Below are 25,442 nucleotides of genomic sequence, written 5' to 3' on the forward strand. Positions count from 1 at the left end.
GATGTTTAACAGGAGTCAGGGGTTTGGTTAACACATCAGCTCCCATTTCACTGGTAGGTATGTACTTCACATCTAATTCACCGCGTTCATACTTTCATATATGAACTTTCATATACTTTCATATCATTTTATCTGAATATAGAAGTACTGATCAACAATTCAGTACTTCTATATTCAGATTCTTTAGGAAGAGGGGTTGCGGTTTGTTTACCCTGAATGCATACCTTACAAGTAGAAAGAGAGTCATTTTGAGAAAAAGAAAGACCTCTAACCATGTTATTTATTTGAAGATTTTTAAGATGATTTTCAATTAAATGGCCAAATCTTATATGCCACTGATCTATTTCTTTAGCAATTGATACAGATTCAAATATTGGCATGACAAAATAAAGATCATTTTCGCGTTTAGCCAAAATTACTATTTCGTTATTAGAATTAATTATTTGAGCTCATTTTTCTTTGAAAATTACTGAAAGATTATTTTCAGTTACTTTAGACACTGAGATTAAATTATTTTTCAAATCAGGTACACACAATACATTTTTGAGTTTGATATTTTCAGTTTTAGAACCTATGCGAACTTTAAATTTAACAGTTCCTTTTCCAATAGCTTTAACAGTTTTATCAGCAGCTAATTTAACATAAGTATCACCTACCTCGTGAATTTCTTGAAACAGTTCCTTGCTGTTACACATATGCGATGTTGCACCACTATCCAGACAAAAAATGGCTTTAGAATTAGTATTAGTGCATGCTACGGCTTTTTCTTGCTCCAGGGAATTCTGATATTCTGCAGACATCGCAGTTTCACTGAGGCATTTGCTTTCAGTTTCTTTATTTTTCTTCCTACATTCCGATGCTCTATGCCCATAGATATGGCAGAAGTTGCATCTGTAGTTAACTGGATACTGTCTTCGGTTTGCAGATTTATCTGGTTTCGGTTTAGGAATCGGTCGTTGAGTATACTTCCGATCTTTCGAATAGAACGCATGTTGTGGTTCAGAAAACGATGAATCTTTATTTTTGCGAGCGTTAGCTTCTTCCAACAGTTTAATTTTCAGCATTTCTGGAGAAGGCAGTTCATCACGAGATTCGATTGCTATTCGAAAGCTTTCATAAGAGTCCGGTATGCTATATAAAAGCAATATTGTAAGCAAATCATCCGCAATGTTTATTTCCATTTCTTTCAGTTTGTCCACAAGAATGAAAAAATCATTTAGATGAACAGTCATTTGTTTAGAATCACTCATTTTTGTAAAAAGCAATTTTTTTAGAATTGTGGCCTTTCTAGCTGGTCCCTTCGATTCGTAAATAGAATGCAATTTACGTCACAGTTCGTGAGATGTTACACAATTCTTTACTTGTGGAAGTTCACTGGGTAAGATGGATAGGATTATATCCGCTCGTGCTTTTTGGTCAGTAGTTTTCCATTTAGCAAATTCTTCATCACCAGGTTCTGGTTTCGGAATTTTCCCAGTTACATAGTCCCAATGATCATTTTTAATCAGTATTGCTTCCATTTGCAACTTCCACGTATCAAAGTTGTCCTTGTTTAGCTTTTCAATTGAAACTGTATTAGTCGTCGCCATTTTCATTTCAGTCGACGCAGCTTGGCTTGCCGAAAGAATTTAACAATGGTAGTTGCTCTGCACAGTTAAGCGCTATCTGGGCACATAACCTATGAAGAATAAAATGACGTCTTCTATGTACATAATAAACATTTATTTAAACTACGAAGACGTTGAACAGCAGAGTAGAAACATGATATTACACAGCGCTTAGCCCTTCTCGCTTACATGCATTACTCACCATTGACTTTGGCTAACTGCCTACTAAGTATAAGTATTACGCAGCAGAGAACTTGCTTATCATGCGCATGCGCTAGGGGAATCGACGTCGGTTGCCAACAATCCACAGCATAAAATTTCATAAAATATGATAAAGAACAAAATTTTTATTTCAAATAAAAATGCAAAATTAAATTGATTTTTAATATTTAGAAGCCATAAATAATATTTAAAACACGGAATTTATGCATAATAACACGCATTATTTTTTAAATAAAATGTCAACAAAGTATCGGTTACCATAAATAACTTATCCAGCAATGGGTTTACCATAAGTCGTATTACTCGCCAAAAGAAAAACTGCCAAGAACTCGCCAAAATCCGTGCAACCGTCTACCAAAGTAGCACCAAATATTTTTTGAGAACATTCTACATGCGTCTGCAGAAGTAAGGTAACTGCAAACAAAATAATATCCCTATATTTCAGAGAAACTTAAAATCACACTTATTCCTATTTCAGTTTCCCAAGTGGGTATTGGATTTAATATTATCCTACTGAGAAACGCTTCAGTTATACAGAATTTCAGTTATTTACCATATAAATTGAAAATGCATTTGATTGGTTGCTTGGTGATAGTCTGATGTAGATCTTCACATATACTATAACCATATATGAAATCCTAGTTTTCATGTTTCCCTTTCGCTTGAAAAGAATTTGAATCGTTAAATTAGATAGTTGATATTTTGACATTCTTGTACGAAGTAAAGGAACTATTGTAATCTCGAAAACTTTTCGGTGTCATATTTCAAAGAAATTTCATTTTGACCGACCCGTTCGAATGATATTTTGGCATGACATTTGTACGCATGGACAGAGTAAAGGATTTTTTTTTTCAAAAAGGGTAGTAAACTGAATTTAAATTGGATTCGAAAGAGCATTTTCGAAAAATCTTCACGTACATATGTATCTAGAATAACTCGAAAATGAGAATGTTGAAATTGTATATATGGGATTGCGATAACATGTAGTTGTTTGTTATATATATATATATAGATGTTGTTGCGTGGGTAGGGGTTCGTAGTAAACTGAATGCACAAGTCCGATGAAAAGTGAATATAATCTATTATTATCACAACAAATAAAAGAAAATGCTTAAATTTCTTCAGAGATAATATCCCAATATTTCACAGTAGTTATCTTTTAAACTACTCAAACGTTCTACAAAACTTAATTTAAAACAGATAAGCGTACAGTAAGTTAATCCAATCTCGCCACGAATTCGCTACAGTAAACAGCAACCGCTTTCTAAACTCAGCTGAGATGTTCTCTCTCTGGCTTTTATAGCTTTTTAAATCGGCTGCTCGAGAGAATTCTAACTATTTCTCGAAAGTAATAAGAGTAGAATTGTGGTTACAGTTAAGTACACTAGTCAATTAAGTTTATTCGAACTAAATATAAATTAAAAGAGATATTTATTTATTAAAGGCGAGTGCTCCTGTATTTTTAATTTTCCAGCTTAGCTTTCTCTTAATATTCGTCACGCGCTTCACTGCACGGAGAATAAAACAATGTAATTTATAATTCTACTAATATTAGCTATTTAAATACCAAATCCGTAACACAGCCCTCTTCCCAAGAACTGCACGTCCCGGGCTGTACAATCCCTGCACCTGGAGGCCAAACTTACAACTAAGGTATCAAAGCAATAATAAACATTACATTACAATAACAAACAACATAAACAACAATAGAAATCGTAACTTAAAAGAAGAATTCAAATACTATGAAATACTAAATACAAGTCAAATCAAATACACATTTAAAAACAAAAAAGACCATGGTCTTAATTTACAATTATTTACACTACCTAGTATGGCCATAGTTATGAGCTAACCTGTAGTAATGAACGACCTTAGGTTTAGAGTTCGATGACTTACGGATCCCAATCGCGAGGTCATTCAGCCTGTTTAGGACTGTATAAGGACCCATCCCAAGGTGACTGCAATTTAGGACTGAGTCCTTTCCGTCGAATCGGGTTCCACAACCACACCTTGTAGCCTTGGTTGAATCGATGTCCAGCAGCTCTCGTGTCGTATCGGGTCTTCACCTTTCCCGTCACCTAGTTGGCTCACTCTTGTAACTCTTCAAACCGGACTGGAGATCAACTGCATCTCCAGTTAAAACTGGTAATCTTGGACGTATTCTTCAAGCGATGAAGGTGCATCCGGAGAGCGACCAAACAGAAGATCACAAGACAGACGAAGGTCACGACCGAAGAGCATTTGAGAGGGAAAATAGCCGGTAGCTTTGAGTTTCCCTTCGACATTTTTATGGTTTCGACAGCTTTCTGAGTTGGGCCTTTCAGGCAAGGCGTCGGCATTTTCAGGTGAGGATGATGGATAGTTATGCCTTCTGATTCTGAAAGCAGTCTGTTCTTTTTGAAGAGCAAGGAGAAATCGTACTCCCTTAAAATGTCCAATCTGAGTATGCAGGGATCTGTAAAGTCTGCCACATATGCCGTGTAGTAGGCAGTTCTTCCAAACGTGCTGTTAACATTTAACTTCCCATCTGCATCTAACATTTAATGTCCCATTTGTTTTCTATTACGCAAGCAATTTCCTTTTTCATTTCTTCTTCACCTGCTTGAACGGCTTTTTCAAGCAGGTCATTTCATCCTTAACATATTTTCGCCGAATTTCATCTCTCCTTTAACTGACTTTATTTCTTCTTTAACAGAATCTTTCATGTCTTCTTTAAATGATGCTTGGCGAGCTTCCCTCTTTTCTTAGAATGCAGCAAAAGCAGTTACGAGCTGTCTTAACCCTCTGGGCGGCCAGGGTTTTTGCTAAGAAAGCACAAATTTCCCAAAACTACTATGAGAACAAATTATTTTTTTTTTTGATTTTAATGCAAAAACTCTCCTGGTATTTCATACCTGGATTTGTTTCCTTTTGATATATTGCCTTAATTTCGTTGACATATTTTAATACGAACCACGAACGTATATATACGTTCTTACAGATATCACAATAAATATTCTAGGCCGTATTTAACTGTTCTTCCATCGCACTTGTGATTGCCATCATTCAAATCCCACTTCTGACACCAGAAAGTGTTGCGAGCGTAAGGGTTCGTAATAAATTAAATGCGCAAGTAAGATATATATATATATATCTATTTTTTTTGGTCTTATATTTTGGTAAATTGTGCATTTTGTGCTTTAAAAGTGACTGAATTATGTTGTTCTTAAGTTCCGATTAAAATTTTAAATTAAAATTTTTATGCGTTTAGATAATCCACATGCAATAGTTATAGAATTACCAACAATTCAAAGTTTCAGTGGAGTTAAGCATAAAGAGGCCACCATTTGTTTACACGTGAAGCTCTTAGTAGAGTAGTGAATTAAGCCAGTTGGTGCTCAAATTTCAGTGTTTTTTGTCCAGTGGGACCGGACGTTAACTTTCAGTTTTGTACACCAAAAGTTTTTCTTCCTGCCCGTGGGCAGGAAGAATCCCGCTCCTTCCGAAATCCAGTTCCTGTTTTTGCTTAGAATTTCTAATTTTAATGAAGAAAAATTAATAGTTTCTATCTGCATTTTGGTGATTTAGATTTTTTTGCATTTTGAAATTGTTAATGAAGATTGAGTTTTTGTGTATTTTTGCTTTGCGGCGAAGTGAGAACTGAATTGATTGGTTTAGAAATATATTTCTAACGAAATTCGAGAAAATAAGTTTAAATTAAGTGCAACAAAAATGTGTAAAATTCAATAGGCCGTAAAAGGTAGCCATGAGGTATCGCATCAGTTATTTTTATTAACATCTGCTACAAATACGCTAATTTTACATTAAAAAATTCCATAATATGTTATTGAAAGGAAGTCATTTGATGCATTATTCAGTAAGTATTTAAGGGGTAGTTATTTTCAGTAAGTATTTAAGAGGTAGTTATTAAGTATTTAGATCTTGTTTTTGCTCTTCCAGTCTGGTGGAATTCCAGTCATCATCAGTCTGGTGGCAATTTAAGTTTCTTAAAAACTGAAAATTATATAAAGTAACTGGTCATGTTCCGTCTAACTCTGAACTTGTATTAATAGTTGGATTCTAAACAGGAAAATAACTACCTCTTAAATGAACTTAAAATCTCACGAAAATAGCGCCGTTATTGGTGTAGTGGTTAGTGCTCCTAGCTGCTACATATTTGGACTGTTTTTTGAACTAGGAGAAGGCATGAGGGTTTGTAAATGTGTATAGGCTCTGTCGGATATAAGGATACTGAAAATAAACGGCGGGTCGAAAGTTTTTTAGAGTGGTTTCATGGCAAAGGAGAGAGGCGGATGATCTTCAATCCATCGGCTGAGATACTGTCCATCAAAATTGTGACGAAGCTGGGTGAAGTCGTGCTGTCACATATATAGTGCCAACGACAGAGGCAATCTTATGACCATAACATTCATGGACTTATTTCGATTAGATCAGACATGTGATCTAATATAAAAAAAGAATATGAAAGAATGAAGAAATGTTTCAAGAATATGAAAGAAGCTGCTTATGCAACATTACTCTTCTTCGAGCGACCACTTATGCAGTTGACCGAAATCTTCTACAATCATTGATTGTAAATCTCTGGAGTTTTCTCTTTATAATTTGTCTTCATTTAAAGAGCCAAAATACCTTGTTGAAAGTCAAAATGTAAATGCAGCTAGCAGGGCTCAAACGTCTTATCTATCGAAATCTGATAAAGGCACTTAATCTTCTAAATAAATATTGTTCCGAATTATAGCATAAAACAGGATTCAGTATTTTTTTAATAGTTCCTAAAGTTTTATTGCTGTGTTTTTAAAATATTTATTTCGCATAATAAATTCCTTGCTAAAATATTTCAAGACTGGCAAAAGTCGTTCCTGAACCTGTAAGAGATGTATGTGCTTGTATTTATTGTTTCTGTAGCCAAAATTAATTAAATTATGATTGAGTAAAAGTATAATTCATAAACAATATTTTAAACCAGTGTAAAGTATTTATTTCCTTCTTACCATGTGCCTTTGTTCCGTAATTTGAAGCATGACCAAAGCTCTAGGAAGCATCACCAACAGCATTTTGCGACTGAGTGTCCATCTTTACAGGTGCTTTCTAAGTGAGGAAAATGTAATAAATTTTATATATTCCCAACGCATGCCTTCGTGCCTAACTGGAGAGAATTTTCAGCTAGTATCGGAAGATCTGGTTTTCGAACTCTGGGGACCGCACTACTAATTTTTCATGATTTCTGCTTAGACAAACCTAATGCTTCTACAAATTTATCTGTCTTCTTATCTAATTTGAATGGTATTTTCTGTTTCTAGAATTTCTTAAACCTATTTACAAAAGATTGAAATAAATCCGAACAGATATAAACTCATTCTAGGAGGTAACTAGTAAATACGCGAAGCTTTAATTTGCATTCGTGATTACCTCGGGAATGCAAGAATACTGAGAAATCTAAAATTTACAAATACTATTAGATATGTCTTAAAATGATCATAAAATTATAAAAGACCATAAAAATGAATAATTTAAATTGAAGTTTAATTATCCAAAATAAAAGAGCTTTAACCTTGCACAGTAAAATTTACCTTTATGACTCTCTACCACTTAGTGTAGAAACTTATTCAAAACTGTTTCTTCCTCTGATCTTAATTCAAGAACTTAATCCACGGTTAATACATAAAAAAAAGTTCTGCTGAATATTTGGTATAGATATGTAAAACTGGCACATGCAAATTAGAAGTCTAGATCAGCACAATTAAAAGAACAATGCTTCGAAACAGATGAATCTCTTTGGAACAGCTCAAATGGAATTTATATAATTTAGCATTGTAGATTTATAGCATTGTAGACCTTTTTTATTTTTCTTATTGTCTTACCAACCAAGAATCAAAGTTGGAACCAAGAAATGTTCACGCATATAACCCGTTTGCTGTATTTAAATCCAGACGAATGACCAGTCATCAGCGGACTTATCCATTTCGTTATTAGTGGACTTTTACCTTGATTACAAATTGATGTGTTATATTAATGCATGAGAACTTGTTATGTTCGTTATAAGCTCATTTGATTGTTAAAATTACGATATAAATAACTCTGTGAGGTTAAATTTTATATTATTTTTGCTAATAGTTATTTTAAATTGTTAGCCTTTTCTGTAGTTCCTTGTTTCTCGCCAGCATGTAAATGAGTTATGGTGAACGAGAGTGTATTTAAATTGAAGTAGGGAAAAGGTTAATCAGAGCGTGGGCTACTACTGAATTCGCACTTTGTTGTTACTGCCAGCTGCTTCGCATGCTTCCCGCCGAAGTTATTATCACGCCGGTGTAGGTTTTTGAGGTAACCTGCCAAGTTAAATTAAATTGTGTAGTCTTGCACTATTAGCTTATCTTTAAATTTAGTTTAGTTTACCATTATCTTTAATTTCCTCCCCACATGCGGATGGTGGAGCTGTAAGCTTGTAAGACCTTATTATCTGTAAATAATTGTGTTAAATAAAAGGGTCTTTACACCCTTCACCTGTGGTAGTCATTTTCTAGTCTTAGCGATGATTTAGGTGATTTTCAAGTAGATTTAGTTGCAATTTATGCCAACCAAGAATACTCAACTGTAGAACTTCTTTCACATTGAGAAAGGTTAAAAATTCATCAGGTCAGAATTCATAAGGGACTGTCTAAATGAATAGTTTTCTTCAAGTACCCGAAAAATTCACTAGTATTTAGTGGCATCAGGATATTAAAGCAGTCTGTATTTGTTTCCTCAGTGGGGGAGTAACGTTTCGGCTAACGCGTTATTTTTATGTTAATTTTGTCCCATATCTTTATTTTGTCACCAAGCTACCACAATGAAGCAAATTAAGTTATGTAACGATAAAATTTTGCATTTTCTAGACAGAGCTGTGGCAATTCTCGAGAAAATTATTTATTTCCTGAGTTATCCAAGCTGGGTGATTTAGCAACTGAACGACAATTTGTAACTAAATAATTTAATGCATCCGCTATCAGCAATAAGTACCAATATGTACCAATAAGACATTACTCAAATAACCATTTAATTTAACGTTTTTCCTCTTTACCTCTTGTATATTAACCAGAATTTGCGGAAAGCATGGAAACATTAAATGCGAGTAACTTAATAGATGAGTACGTTTAGCCTTACAAGGGAGAGATGAAGTGCTGCCATATTATCTCAGTATTAATGCGTAAATATTATGATTACTATTATTCTAAGTTTTCATCTATTGTGCTTTTAGTAACTATTTTATTAACTATTATGATACTTCGTAATGCAATAGTATTATGCTTATATTGTATCTTCCTGTGGATTCTCTTATATCCTGTGTAAAATGGGTACAGAATATTAATCATGAGTTAATTTAGCTGTAAAACCGAAGTGTCTTTAAGTGTTTTTTTATTACTATTTTTAGTTTTTCAGAAAAGGAGAACTAGGTAAGACAGTATTAGATTTTACTTCTATAGCAAATAAATGACACATTTTATTATGCTTATAGTTTGTAGTACAGTAATTTTAATAAAATATCAGAACTGGGTTTTAAAAATTATTACAAATATAGTATTTTTCATTAATATCACAGGAAAATTAGTAATTTTGTTTCCCTCTTGTCATACTGGGATTCATTAACACAATGTTTCACTAAAATTCTTTTCGTTTTCCTAACTATTCTTTCTTGTTAATTTTTATGCTTATTTATATGTAAATATTAAGTGCGTGCTAAATAGTACATATGAAGGTTGAGAGAAAGAAAGTTAATTTTAGTAGAACTACCATTAAAATTATTTTAACACCCTGTGAAATGCAGCTCGAAAGGAATTTTAAGTAAAAGCTAAGTTGGAAAAGTAAAAAGACATTTATGTTGTTACAAATTAGAAAACTCACTCAGACTTTTAATTATTTACCAAAATCTTCAATAGTTAGGCAAGAAAGTGGAACACTGAGCCAAATACCTGTTACGTATAATAACAAAATCTGAAAGAATATATTTCATCAGATGCTGAGCTACAAAATATTTTGCAATTCAGAATATTTTGCATAATTAAATGAAAGGATACGTACTGGTTATGTGAAAAAGGAGACAGTCTGTGTTTACAATATAGTAGTCCTTTTAATTGACACATTGACATTTTACAGTAAACTGGTTTCCTGAATTTTGCATTTGGAGTTTCATTTTAATTCTAAAACCAGATTTAAACTACGCAAATGTGATTTTTTTCATTACAGAAATCAATAATTTTGTTTTAATACACAATGTTAAATACAAGAGCCATGTCTGTTTAAAAGTATTTTAAAAAAGCACAGAAAGAAAATAAATATAAAAAGGCATTTTATTAGAAGCGTTTTCTTACCAATTAAAATGATATTGAATTAGGGAAAATGAAGGGAAAACATATTTTTTTATTTTAATAATTGGCACATTAAGTGAAATTTGTTTGTTCATGTGTTAAATAAATTATTTCAAAAGAAATACTGGTATTCATTCCAAAGAAATATTTAAAAAAAAAAAAAATCTGAAATGTTTCAGATTTTAAATTACGTCCAAAGGGGCGTTTTTTAACATTTTGTGTGTTACCTTTCTTTATTAAATATCATGTCCCTCGCACTTAAACCATAAGATCCAGTGCAACAGCAATATCGCAAAATAGTTTTAAAACGAGCATATCTTTAGAATTTCCGATACAGAGACTCACGCGCTGGAGATAAAAATGTTTTTTCTGCACAACGTTGCCATTGCTCGCTTTGAAATCCTTGAGTTTGTTAATCAAAAATTCGTCAAAGTTTTAAAAAATAGGAAATCGATCATAAAACAAATTTCAAATTTCAAATTTGGTCTTCCACATGCTCATATTCGTTGGAGGATTACGTTATTCAAAATTCGATGACTCTATGTACCGTTGTTTTATCACAATACGAGGAATATACATACATTTATGCAGATTTTTCATTATTTAATTTCTTCAAATATAATGCAGGACTCTAACATTTTGTGGCAACAGTTTGAAAAGTGAACCGACATTTATGAGTCCGACGCAAAATGCCAAAACGAAACTAATAGTCCTTCGGGATTCAAATCCCTTTGGACTAAAAATATAGGAAAAGTAGCATAGTTAACTGCATCAGCTAGAAATATTTATGTCGTAACAAAATACTTTACCTTTTTCTTAAATGGCAACATATAAAAGCGCGAAACATATTTTCTTCGTGATTAGATGAGATCTAGTCTCATGAGAATTCCGAAAATTAAAATTTTATTCCAACATTTCATTGCAGAACAGGTTAGTTCGTAATCAGCTTTCTAATACATAAAGAAATAACAACTGAATGCGAAACTGTGATACAGAAAATGATCCTCGTCGTTAAATAAATCAACATAACTGAATATTTCATTTTACTCATTTTTGGATGAAGATCATGATTATAAATAATGCAAGTCACACCATTTTTCTCCAAACTTTAAATCAGCAGATTTCTGTATTGAGGACAAGCAACGTCTTGAGATAAATAAATCGCACGACTGTAGCTCCGAAACGAAATTGAGAGAATGCAGTGGAAACTGCTCCAAAATTGCATTTGAAAGTGAAATAAAATTAGATATGAGATGCCGTCGGCGTGAGGAATAGAATTTGCAAATTAGGAAGCTTAAACGTGGACCGTGTAAAGGATTACTTTGTCGATCAATGTGGCTGAAGGAAAAGTCTCAGTTTGTTATACTGTATGCTAATAAGATAGGATGCCACTTTTGTGAAGTCTGCTAAAACTTCTGTGCATTCTTACTTCTTTAGGTATACCATTCACTTTTATGGGGGTGGGGTTAGATGAAATACTTCTTTTCAAATTCCTTAGAAGAATTTAGTGAATTTTTAAAGCATCATTTTATATTTGATTTGTTTTACCTGGCTTTTAACGTGGGTCCAAGATTTTTCCATCCATCTAAATTTATATAACCTGTGTAATATATTTCCGTATAAGTCCTTTCAGTACACCTTCGTGATGTAACGGTAGCACAGTTGGTACGTATTTGGGAGGTGCAGGTTCGAGTCTTGACGTGGGCATTGTATATTTTTCATGTCTCTCTCTACAGTGGTGGCCGAACTAAAAAGTGGTGGATGATGATTCTTCACCATCAAGATTTGGCGACTGGATCCCCTAATCTCCAGTTGCCCTTTAATTGGGGGAGTATATAAGGAACTTTCTACCTTCTTTTTGCATGCCTTTGTGGTGTAATGATTCGGTGAGTATTTGAGAGGTCCAAGTTCGATTCCCGGTGAAGGCACAGCACATTTTTTATGTCTCTTGCTTAAAAATTACCTAATATCTCTACAAAATGCTGAATTTAATAGGAGTTGCTCTTTATCTTGAAGTCATTGGTTACAATTGTAAACAAGGCGCATCAAAAAGGCAGTGAAATGACTTAGCCTACTTACATTCAACACTCAAAAGCTATAAGAAATTTAAGTAAACATGCTATATATTTATAAAAATACATTATAGTAACTAATACAATTTATTTCGTATTTCAAATAATAAAGTTCGTCTTCTTTGGTAGCTTTAAATGTTAGAAGTATCAAAGAAATGTTTGAAACGTCAGTTAGCTCTAAAGTTCTATCATTTAAGACCTTAAGTGTATTGTCACTATGTCTTGTAAAGTAACACAGATTATGAGAGAGAGTGTAAAGTATCATTTTATATAACTCAAATAAAATTTACAGAAAGGCACCGCTCGTGCTCACAAAATAGCCAGCATTTATGGCTTAGATCAAGGGTAATGAAATTCACTTAACTAGACAAATCTAAGTTAGCCTAATAGCTAACACAAGTATAGAAACGAGGAAGTTGGGTCTGACCTAAGGTCGACCTAATGGAAAAAATGGTGTAACACCATAGAATATAACTTTCAACAGTATCGAATTATCAGTGTGGTCTTCAGCAGGCAGAATAAGCTCTAATTCTTCCTTTAAATACCATCTCCTTTCTAACTCATTTGTATACACGCGATGTAGAAATTCACATTCTAGCAGGAAACAGGGCAACAAGATGGAGAGAAAACCACATTAACTTAAAATAAATGGTTAATAAGCTAAATAAAACCTTATAAACATATTAAAAATAAAAAATTTAGCATGTTTTGGTACTTGCTGCACGTGTTAAGAATAATTTATGAAAACTAATTTTCAGTGAAATACTACAACTAAGTTGTAGGGCCTAGATTTTAAAAAAGCCTCAGCTGAAGCAATATGAAATGAAGACCTGTGTTCAGTGCAGTACTAATGTGTTACTGTTACTATTACTAGACATGAAATCCTTTAGACTCGTCATAGTGCAAATTCTTTGGACTTAATTACATAAATTAATTTCGAATTAATTATATAGAACTAAACTGTGCTAGATTTCTTTTATAAACTAGTTAGGCAACGTTATTTATGAGAAATTTTTAAATAAACATATTGTTTAGTTAAAAATGTATCAACGGAAAAATGAAATTTTTAAATAAATATAATGTTTAGTTTTAAAATGATATCAATAGGAAATCGAAAATTTTTTAATAAATATACTGTTTGGATTTAAAATTGTATCAATAAAAAATTACAGAATTGCTCACGCCAAACTACTATTATAGCTCTTTTCTAAATGACTCATTAATCTAAGAACAACTTTTGATTTATTTTAAAACTTTTATGGCATTAAAACACATTTTATAGTTTCAAAAGTAGTCACTAAACTATTGCCAGGACACAGTAAAAATTTCGGAATATATCCAAAGGGGAATTGAGTTATAAGCCTAGGAGAAGGAAGGTATGTTAATTTCTAAAAATGCTTAGCTAATTCTGAGTCTAATGAGAATTTTTGTAAAGTTATTTACTAAAATGAATTTTTAAAATGTAATTCTAATGTTAAGGGATTTCGTAAAAAAATTAAACATTTGTTATAAATTTAACGAAAATGCGCATTTAATATTAAGTTTTAAAAAAAGAATGAGCAACGCTAAACTTTTAAACTTTAGACTTTCTCAGATTTATGGAACAGAGGCGATGATAATGTAGAGAACGCTTTTTAAATCCAGCTTGCTTCTCAGTTTAAAGCTTGGAACGTTTCATTTCATTATATGATGTACAAAGAATAAATTTTGTTCACCATTTAATACACTTTTGGCTTTATGTAAAGAGGCAGGAAAGTTATTAAAAATATTATGCATGAACCATTCAGATTTAAAAAAAAATATCGTAATTTTCTGACATAGAAATATTATTTTCCATATTTAATTATAATGATTGAGAATATTTTGTGTTGATTTTTATAATTAATGAGGCAGGATAATTAATATAGAAATATGAGGGATATCACGGAAAGAATAAATAAATCTACATCTGATGAAACTGACCTCATCTAAATCATCATTAACATGGTTTAATGACAACCTATTTAAACTATTATTAAACTACTAAATTGCAATAGGTCCGCAATTTAGTGGTTTAAACATGCTTTATTTTAACTACTAATGCAATTAAATATAACCCAGGGAATCTAACATTCGGTTTTATTATAAACGCATGTAGAAGTATTGTTGTTTTTACTTTCCTGTGTGAAGTAAAGGAAGTATTGAAATCACGAAAAATTCCGGGTACCATATTTCAAAGAAAATATCAACTTTGACCGCTCACGAATACAATTTAACGATATTTTTGAGCGACATCTGTATGTAAGGACAGAATAAAGGACTCTTGTTCCTAAAAATATTTATAAAACTGATTTAAATGGATTTAGAAGAGATATGTTCGTGGCGTCTGTACGTACGTATGTATCTCGCATAACTCAAAAAAGAGCAGCCGCAGAACGTTGAAATTTTGTATATAGGACTTCTATAGCTGTGCATCTTACTTTTTGGCTGCAATCGGACACACAAATGTATATAAATATATATATGTAATAATAAAATTCCATAGTCAAGAATACACTTAAAATTCTAACTGTATGTTCTTTTCATTTTTAATGGCGACGTTCTCTTATTTGAAAGTACGTGAAATTAAATCCACAGCCCCGTAGTCAAGCTGTTTTTCCCGCCTTTTCTACACGTACAGTTATAGAATGTTCTGGAAATATTTAAAGCGAACTGGATTGGCTGACGAGGCTGACGTCATTTCTTTGAAGCTCCGCCTTCCAGAGACTATAAAAAGACTCGCAAAGGAATATAGGGGGCTTTTTCTTAATGTCACGATGCAGTAAACTTTATACAAAAAGTTATTAGTAATTCTTTTTCTTTTTACTCCGGATATCTGATTTTGTAACTGATATTTCTCCTGAATAATAACAAATGGATCCTCTTTTCTTTTTTTTTTTAAACTTATCGTTTGATAATTTAAGCTACGACTAAAGCTGATACATCACATATATATATATATATATATATACGTACCAACTCTGTTACTCGGCTCAATGAGCTCAGTTTTTTATTCTTATACGTATGTTGCTAAATTGTTAATTTTTTGCTTTAAGAATTATTGAATTATATTGTTCTGATCTTCGTATTAGGAATTTTATGCTTTGAATTAATCTGCATGCAATATTTGTAGATTTATCAACGATTTAAAAGTTGTTTAAGTGTGGCTAAGTCTATTTTTTTTACCATAACATCCGTATTTGTTTACATTTGAAACTTAGCAGAATAGTGAATTAAGTCTTTCTGCCCTTCCGAGTTTTTTTGCCGAGTGAGACCAATAGGGAACTTTTGTGCACCGAAAAATGTGCCTTCTTGCCCATTGGTAGAATTGGTAGTTTTTGGGTAGGAACTGTAATTTTATTTGTAAAATTTTTTTAAATCTTTTTAACTGTATCTGTTGTATTTTTTTCATATCTTTCAATTTTTAATGTTTAGAATTTTTGTGTATTTTTGACTTACCGCGAAGTGAGAACTGAATCAATTGAATGAGAAATATATCTCTAATGAAATTCGAGTAAATAAATTTAATTAAAATGCAGGAAAAAATGCGCATAATTTAATATTCCGCATAAGGAAATCATGTCGTGTACACATCAGCTTTTATATTATTGCTGCTTATCGTTTTCTGAAACTTTATTTTTAAGTCAAATTTTTATTTTATTAGTTTCTTGTGTTGCCAGGTAATGATAGTGAAATGTAACTGGTTAGTTAGGAACTCTTAGTTTGTATTATAGCTTAATTTAATATTCGTTTCCTAGCGTTGCTGAGTCACAAACTTTAACCACCACCCCCCTCAACGAAGTCAAAATAATCAAGAGTTCAGTGTCCGTTATGTCTTCGTAAATCAATAAAGAAAACGTTGTTAAGGGAACGTTCAAATACTAGCAGATCTGGAGTGAGAGAACATTAATATAATACTTATTTTTTCAGAGACCAATTCTTTAATAATTTACACAATATTTTTGCAAGGTTACAAAGTAGTATAATGTAAAAATAGTCAAGAGCCTAAAAATCTAATCTTTAAAGGAAATGACGGAAAAGATAGGAAAACGGAATCAGCAGAATTAAATAAAAACCACTGGTTATAGTGGATTTGCGGATATTTACGGATAAAGAGGAAAACAAAACAATCCAATTAAAAATTAAAACATTAATCACTTCAGGGCAATAATAATTATTACTAAACACTACCAACGCAGAAATAAACGAATGAGGTACTCTAAATAATATCTGTGAGGAAAAAAAATTAACAAAAATACGCTTAAAATATAAAGTAATTAAATTACACCACAAATATACAAACCACTAAAATACGGTAAACAACAGAGCAAATAATAAACGTAATAAATAAATAGAAACAAGCAATCTTTGATTCAAAATCATTAAGAAATAGGTCCCACTACCGACCGAGGGGTAAAATTGCTGAGCACTGGTAATTCGATCCGGGATTTGAATCTGAGTGAACGGGATGTCTGCGTGGGCGTTTCCATGGTTTTCCCCATCTGCAATATTTATATGTAGCAGTTTTGCCGGAAACGTCCTCCACGAAGGCATCCCTTCTCTTAGGCAGGTAGCCCTCGAGTGCTTTGCTAAAGTCAAATAAAACAAACCAAACCAGTAAAACATAATATAAAAAATACAGCAAATATACCCAAACGTCAAAGTGTGCTTAAAAAGAGACGAATTCTAAGTACTTTTCATCATGAAAACTGTAATTTCAGACATGCACACATCACTAATGATTCCAGTCCGCTCCCTTTATCAAAACCCTTTATCAACATCAGGCATAAGTACTTTATGGTGGAAGCAGAAATCGCTGACTGTTTACCGAATAGGACATCAATCTATTATTACGATGATTCGTAGTTTCAAAAAATACCTTTAAAATATTTTAAAGTCCATAAAAGTAGATACCAGTCACTATTAAACTAACAACAAAACATATGATTAATTACTATATAGGTAATAGAGTGTTAAGAAACAGCCAAACCAAGTTGCAAAATTTGATATAGAACTACAAAATGTTGAATAAGGCATGTATTTCAAAATGAATTGGATAGCACAAGAATGTTTCATTCACGCATGAAACAACAGAATGAGTGTGTGTAACAAACTGCTATACATGTAATTTGTTACACTGGGCCACTCCTCTGATCCTCATATTCTAAAATGTGTTTACACTTGAATTGTGTTTGCACTTTGAACCACCTGATACGTAAGGAGGTTGTTGAACTTGAGTGATGCCTGTTTGGTTATGGATGAAACTACGTATATCTTTCCAATAATCCGTCACTGTTAATTTGACGCGAGAATAGCATGGTTCGTAATTTGCATTCAGTAGCAGGAAAGATACACATGCACTGGGTGTAATGCAATAATATTAGAATAATATTAGAGGCTTTATCTTCAGACAGCTATATAGGTATTACGGAATTTCAAATGATGAAAAGTGAAGAACGAAAATATTCACTCTCGTGTCTCTTTATTATATAATTCACCTTGAGAGATAACTGCAAAAGATGCTATTACTTTTAATCTTTTCATATATGTGTTCTCGCTTCTCTTAACTTCTCTCTTCCTAATTCAACTCTCTGATGCTTTTGGAATTCCCTAGGATTTTCCTTAAGCCTCTGCATTATAAGGATTTTCTAAGGTAATGAGTTTCGATATGTCGTATGGGAATTCCGCGAAATGAGAACCTTCATTTATTTAAAGCAATTTAAATACTCTCGCTCGGAGAGATCACAGTAGAAGTAATTCTTGAAAAGACTCATTTTCGCTACCTGATTATATTTAAATTAAAGTTTTTAAAAGTATTAGTTATTCTGTTGCAATTCGTTTTTTTCTTTTGGTTTAAAAATTAAATTGCATTTTAAATTGTTCTAAATGTTCTTTCTCATTTATTATGAAACTGTGTTCAAACAGAAACTGATATTAAGACATAACGCAAAAATTTATAACTACGGATTAATAGAAAGCAAGAGAATATGCGTAATATTTTATGATAATTTTCAGAAATTCACCTACGGTTCTTATTCATTATACACATATATTTAACACTTATTTATCATATTTCCATCTGCAGCTATACTTTGAATTGAATTCATATAAATTGTATCACATATTTACGGACTTCTTAGTTCTGAATGTAAGTAATGTACTCACCTCCTGCAAAAGAGTATAGTATTATTCCCAGAATATTTAAATTTTGAAACGCATCTAATGTAATATAACTGCACAATAGTTACAAAAAAGAATTACAATTCCAGGAAGCTGTGATCATGTGCATAATGAATGGAAAGGAAATCTGATGGATAAGCTAGAAAAAAGGAAGGAAAGGAAGTAGAATAACGCGAAAGAAAGCTCATTGAAAATGACTTGAATGGCTAAGTATAAAAATCTGATTTTATCAATTACATGAAGCATCCGAATGAGGTGCGTCGCACCAACTCCCCTATTCTTCGAAGGTTATTGATATTGCTGTGGCTGTTCTGGATACCTTCGGCCCTATATGACTCATCTGCACTGACTCATGGGACAAGACAACAACAGCAGCATCCGAATCAAATTTCTGTATATAATTTTCTAGAGTCTTTATGTTTTTTTAAGCAAGAGACGTGGAAAATGAGCAATGCCCTCACCGGGACTCGAACTTAGACCTCTCCAATACTCGCCGAGTGTGCTACCGATATACCACGAATGCATGCTGGAAGGAGGGCGAAAAAAACCTTATAAATTCTTTTAAAGCACGTAATATCGTAGCTAAAATAGAACTCTTTGTATGCTAGAATACTGTAAAGAACTGTGTAGCGACTATTTGTCCAGTTCCTGTAGCGTATGTAACAAGTCTAAGGAAGGGTTAAATTATCCTTTTATTCCAACTAAAATTATGTACAGATGGCCCTATCAGGCGCTCGAGAAGTCTTCATTTGGACTTCAAATCAAAATAGAAAATATAAAGCTAAACTGACAATAAATAGAAATAACCAACCGAAGTCGCACAAAATTAACTCGTGTTAGTTGGCCCTTCTTTAAGAATCACCGGCATATAGTACAGGCACGTCCGTAGAATAGCAAGCTTAAAATAATAGCAACAACATGGCCGAAAGGCAGAACACTCTCTCCTACTGAAGTAACTCAGACCTCAGCTTAAATATTCGTCTCTACCTTAATAGCATAATTCGTAATCCTGAAACCTCATTCTGTCAGGCAAACGTAAGCATGAAACTAGAGGTTAAAGGAAATTCTTGTTCCAAAATAAAAAACAACAGTTAGAAATATAAAGTAAAACCCTACAACCACATAAAAATAGCAGTAAAACAGTTTTAAGCAAGCTAAAAAATAGAAATCTCTGTTGCTATATTATGAGAAGAGGTTGATATATTATTTTGAGTCATTCACTTCGAAAACGAAATAATAATATGCTGTAAATCTCTGTCGTTTTATATACGTATTATACTTTCAAATAACTAAATCTAAATTATTTGAAGATTTTCATTATATCAGTAAAAATACAAACTAATATATACAAGTCTAAAAACATTTTAGTGGATAATTTTCCAAAAACACAAACTTCATCATTCAAAACGTAATAAATAAGAATACTTATTATACACATACTTCAAAACTTATTAAATAAATAAGAAAAGATCTCATTATTAAAATTATAATAATATCATTTAAACTCATAAGTAATTTTATTTGGTTATTGCGATTATGAAATTTCTTTTGCATTAATAATTTCAAAAGTTGCTTTCTAGGTTTACAAATAACAAAATACTATGCACTAGATATTTCAATCAGGAAAACATTGAAAGTTCAACTAAGCATTCACTGGGATTAAAAAACTTATCTTCCATCTGCTAGCTGATTTCAGCAGGTATTAAATAAGTACACTACGAAAATATACCCGGAAGCTGCGAGGGTTTCTTGCGGTGTTTCTTAAAATAATTTAAGAAGTTCTAGTTAAATTATGTGTCTTAGGCAACTAGAATTATACAAGAGTATAGCGACTATTCGCTGACTAAACAAGTTGGCCCTTATTTAAACCTCACCAGTAAACACCAACACGTACATAAAAGTACGGCCGAACGTAGTAAGATTGGATTAAAGCTACGATGTGGCCAGAAAGCAGAACACGCTCTACTGACAAATTCTGAGCTCTTCTACGGAAGTGACTGAACTTCCCATTAAATACCTGCTGTACCTCATTTACGTGATTACTGAAAACTCATTCTAGCAGGGAGTAGTAGGTGGGAAACAAGTTAATAAAAAGTGTCTCAAAATTAAAAACAACTATTAGACAATTAAAGTAATCCCTACAAAAAGGATAACTTGCAACAAGATAACTTTTGCACATTTTTATATGGAATAAGTTCTAAGATAATAATACCTAGTATCATTACATAACAGTATAACTGTTTTTGGTTTTAATACTCATATTAACTTATATGGAAGAGCTCTTAATGATTCCTCACAAAGTAGACGTTTCTAATACAGCTATAGAAAAGGATTTTAATACATACATGAAACAGTTCTCATCACAATATTTATTGGTACCATTTAGCAATGATTTAGTTAATTTTCTTTTCATTATTCATTCATACGTTTCGAACATCTCATTTCTTTCGTTCTGTACGTTAATATTATAATTTGATTCATCTACATCCTGTCCACCACTTTGATATCGATTGTAAGAATTCTAACATTAAATAGGTTATTGTATGTGTTCAAATATTTTTTAATCAAGACGTATTCACTACAATGGCAGAATAGCAAGATAAAACATTAATAATTAGAATTAAGTAAAACTCAATAGGTAACATTTTCAAGTAGTAATCTTGCAGCTGTGAAGTTTTCTTGAGCGGCTGTCGGGTCCAATATTTAGGGAAGCCGAACGCAACCACAGGGTTGAATGTCGTGCATCCATCGGAGTTCGTACATAATAAGCATAGCAATTTTCACCTTATAGCTGCACAAAAGCGGGCATTTTGCTAACTAGGGACAATCACTGGCAGTTCTAAATGCCGCATATCAGGTCTTATTAGAACGGAAGGATTAGGCTTGCTAGTATCCTCCCATATTTTATAACAATTGCGCTTAAAATTCTTGCTTCATGTTGGTAGTTTATGCTAATTGCTTCTCTATCATATATTCCATAAATATGTGAAATCCATTATGAACTTAATAAGAATCTAAAGGTATGTGTACTTTTCTGATGAATGTTAAATCAATGCCCGAGGACCTCACTTCTTCAAATATAGATTTAAGGCATAAATTCCTACTTAGAAACTTTCTCGAGAGGGAACAAAGAATTTTATGAAAATCCTTTTAAAGATTTAGGTGCAGGACTCTACAAATCTCAATCCAACGTTCATTTATGTGACAAATATACAGTCAAAACTTCTAATTAAAAAAGTTTTTCTTTTGCTTTTGTAAGTTCAATATTCAGACGTCAGTACCTTAACTGAATTAAAAAACATCAGTGGAGATAATCGAAAGTCGAATGAATAGAATTTAAGCTCTATATAGTGCCTGCAACTAAACAAAATTCAATATGTGTCATCAAAATATACAGCAAAGCTAACAAACTAATGTTTCTCCCAGTATTCATCTTCCGCATATGCTTCTTTTTCTATTTAATGGTTTCGAGGGTTTTCAAGAATATAATTTTCTCATTAAGAATATAATTTTTCGATGAAATTTGAACATCAAATATCTAACTTCTTGTATTTCTTTTAATAAACACATAGTGAATATTTTACTAACTGAAAAATTTATTCTACTAAGATAATATAAAATATTATAATTTATATTTGCAAATTCTTGCCACCACCAGTGATTTCATAGAATTATCAACTTTAATGCGAGAAAGTTATTACGAATTAGCAGTGTATGTTAAATATTAATAGTTAGGAGTGACTTTTTGAATACAAAATATATTGTTCTATGTGGCCCTGCAGAGCAAATACTCTAATATGTTGTTTACGCTTTTGAACATTAATTGAAAAATGTTCCATTATTTCTAGAGTTATTTTGAAGCAGGGGATGTGAAAAAATGAGCAATACCCTCGCCAGGATTCCAACCTGGACGTCTAGAATGTGTACCCAATGTGATACCGTTACATCATGCGGGTATGTTGGAAGGAGGGAGAAAATACCTTTATACTCCTCCTTTTTAAACCCTTCGCGCCGACTGTCACGTATACGTGCCAGCAACGAACGCACTTATCTACCGGCCGACACGCAGGCGTGCCAGAGCAATGTTGCGTTTTCTACCGAATGTCACGTATTTGTGCCAGTAACTTGGAACGTTTTTCAAACTATAATTTCTGCCACAAGATGGCACTGTATGCCCATATGGTTTCAGATACATGTACATTAGAGCTTCTACTTGAAATGAGAGAAGCATGACTCACATACACGTGTTTTTGATTATATAAACAAACGGGGAACTAAATGTTTCCGAATGGCGTGATTTATGACGTCTCATTAAATCGCACTTTATTCGCACGTGGTAGTTGTTTATTGCAAGTAGAAGTTTTATATGCGCTAAAGCGTTGAGTATTTCGGTTTACAGTTCAGTTTTTAGAAAATAATTAGATCTTGTTAGACGTGAATTCTTTCTGTTTTTACCGTTTCAATGTCGAAGCGTCGAAAATGTTTAACAGAGCATGAAATAGCAGAAATGATGGAAAATATTTCAGATATTTATTCTGAAATTCTGATATTCTGATATTGATTCTGAAAGATTAACTGAAAGACGTTTTCCAAAACTTTGTTCAGAAGAGACTGATAAGAAAATGAGACGACGATGCTTCGTTTGTTCACATTCCCGGAAAAATCCTCCAAAACGGCAAATGAGTTATTACGAGTTCAAGGAATGTAACGTAGGACTGTGTGTAGATCCCTGTTTTAAAATTTTTCATACGAAAAGAGAATTTTAAGTAATATATTTAGTTTTCAGATGCATAATGTTAAAAGTCATAAAATGGTGAGTAATTAAAGTAAAATGTGTAAAATATGCATTTAAACAAGAAATAAGGTAATTAAAGTATATATATATATATAAATATTTATAAAGCCGTTTAAATACTCTATAGAGTATTATTAAACAATGCGTTGATACTTCGAAAATTTCATGGATTTAGGCTTAGTAGCAAAAAAGCTCCCGACCCTGGAGAGACGCTCGCGGAAGACACTGCCGGCCTCCGCGATAAGCGCGCGTTTTCGCTACCCGGGCCCGAAGGGGTTAAGGGTGACTGCGGATGAGGAGGTGTAGTCGCCAAATTGTGGTGGTGAAGAATTATTTACCCTTATTATTACTATTTATTATTACCCCCACCCTTTAGTTCGGGCTCCACTGTAGTCATTACCCTTTTTTTTGATTCGGGAGACATGAAAAATGAACAATGCAGTCGTGGTCGCTCGAACGTGGACATGTCAATTAGGTGCCGAGTGTGGTACTATTATACCACGAAGGCATGCTGGAAGGAGGGAGACAACACCTTATAAGAAAACTGTTGCTGAGATTTTTAAAATTAATAATGTCATGCAACCAGTTAAAAAGCTAATAATGAATATTTTCTTATTTAATACAATTTCTTTCAATACTTCTCTTAAAATTAAATTTTTCGCGATATTAATAAAGGGGGATCTTAATTAGCTAAGGTCATTTTCAACATCTCTGATAATTTTGCACGTTAATGCATGAAACATTTTTTAAAGTGTTTGCCCGTTTTATAAACTGAACGCTTTGGCGTACGAAGAAATTTATATTCGCAAAATCATTTTGCTGCAATGTTGAAGCATATTTCATATGTTTCAAGAACTTCTTTCTTCGGCGAGACGAAAAAACTTGTATTGGAAGTGATGTAAGAACTTAAAAAAAAGTCGGGATGACTGGTGGGCCAAGGGAAGAGACCGATGAGGAAGGCAGTGTGCGTCAGCTTGATAGAAAAAAAAATGTATTCTCATGGCGCTCTAAATAGCAATGCATAGATTTTTTTTACGTTCGTTTAATATGCATAGCAATAATATGTATAGCTGAAAGTTCTTAGTGTGACGAACATGCATCTACAAGAACTAAGGCTCGGGTAATGAGTCACGTATTTGAAAACACTGTACAAATTTAGTCTCATCTTATGAGCATAAATCAGAAAATCACATTAAACAAAATATTCCTTTTATGAGTTTGTAAATCTTACTCTAATACTGATGGAGTAATAGTGTGATAGATATTTCTAAACTATATTACACTGAAAAATTATATTGTTGATAGTATTTGTGTTAAGATCTTCTTTCCATATTTGATATCTTAGCCCCAAAAAGTATCGGAAAAGAAAAAGCGCATACCCAAAAGACTCAGCCCTAGTTATTCAATAGACGTCCGTTCACTTCACTAGAGCACGCACAGATTGCCAGTACTACTCCTCGCTAATTGGATAAAACACCTTTTGCTCCATAGAGGTAGTCAGAGAATCTAATATTCTGCCATTAGCTCCGATGAAGTGCCAATGCCGAGAGCTTTCTATTTTAGTTTTAATCGAAGCTCGAGCCTCCATTATTTTGATTGCTTAAGCGCTTCCGGTAATTGCGTGGTGTGGTTTATAATCTGAGGAGGTGCGTGTGAAAATGGTTCCCTGTCTAAGATTCTGAATTAATATCTCAATTGCTTTCTTTGGTTTGTTTCCTTAAATTTTCTTCAAGAATAAAGATACTTGTAACGAAGAGGTTAACAGTTATGCCATTTTTTTCGCTAAAAGTACAACTATATCAAATGACGCGAAATAGAAATCTGCATAATTGTTGAATTGTAATTCAGATTTTTTTCACATATACTATTATCCCAATAATTTGACTATATTTTCTTTTTGGAGTTTATTAATAGATAGAACTACTACCCGTTCATAAAGATAAATAATCTAAGGTTAGTACGTACGCGTCAAGTTGTCTATTGAACGTTTCAGCCCGATTCAAAGTTAAACTAATATTGATTTTTGACTGCTTTTAAAGTCTCTAAGCAGGTTGTTTTGTGTTTGGATCTGGTATGCTGATCTTGGTTTTTCACCAACGCTTTTGTAAACTTTTCACATTTTGCGGCATTCATTACTAATAAACCACGCAATTTATTTAAAGGTTATTAATAATATTCATTTTAACACCTGCAATTCTATGACAAT

This window comes from Stegodyphus dumicola, chromosome 4 (assembly GCF_044657685.1).
Source record: "Stegodyphus dumicola isolate Sdum_Otavi_A_Nest chromosome 4, ASM4465768v1".
Classification (NCBI taxonomy): Eukaryota; Metazoa; Arthropoda; class Arachnida; order Araneae; family Eresidae; genus Stegodyphus; species Stegodyphus dumicola.